Genomic DNA, 691 nt, shown 5'->3' on the forward strand with positions numbered 1-691 from the left:
TCCACTCAGGAAGTGTCCCTAGCTTCTCAGGAAGTGTCCCTGTCCACTCAGGAAGTGTCCCTGTCCACTCAGGAAGTGTCCCTAGCTTCTCAGGAAGTGTCCCTGTCCTCTCAGGAAGTGTCCCTGTTCATGCAGGAAGTGTCCCGGTCTGCGCAGGAAGTGGAAAACCGCAGACCTCTGTGTAATTAAAGGCCTGGTGTTCTTTGAAGGAATGCCTGTCACCCGCCAGCTTTCATGTCAGACTTTAATCTAAGATTTTCTGATGTTTGGAGTTAAAATCGTTTTGGTTAAACTTTATAAACTAGTTTCTGCAAAGACCTCAGAGTCTGTGTTGTGGATGACTCTCAGCTACTCAGTGTCTGTAAAGTTGACTAAATTATGGCCTTTTTTGTGGTTTACAGTGTCGATTAGCTGTGGTGGTCATCTTGAATTGGGGTGACTGTTGTAAACACTGGGGTTAAATTTGGGGTGGTAGTAGCTCAGAGTCATCCTCGTCACATAAATGAGAGCTAACAGATGCTAGATTCGGCCAAAAATGTCTGAAACTCAATCATTTTTCAAGATAAACTTAAAACCCTTCGATGGAAAGCAGCAGGCCTTTAATTATTTTAGTTTCTGGGGTTTGTTTTTTTTATTTTGATCTTTTTCGTCTCCAGAGTTTCTTGGTCTCACGAACATCCTCCGCCGTCAC

Source organism: Kryptolebias marmoratus, linkage group LG2 (assembly GCF_001649575.2).
Source record: "Kryptolebias marmoratus isolate JLee-2015 linkage group LG2, ASM164957v2, whole genome shotgun sequence".
In the NCBI taxonomy this organism is placed as follows: Eukaryota; Metazoa; Chordata; class Actinopteri; order Cyprinodontiformes; family Rivulidae; genus Kryptolebias; species Kryptolebias marmoratus.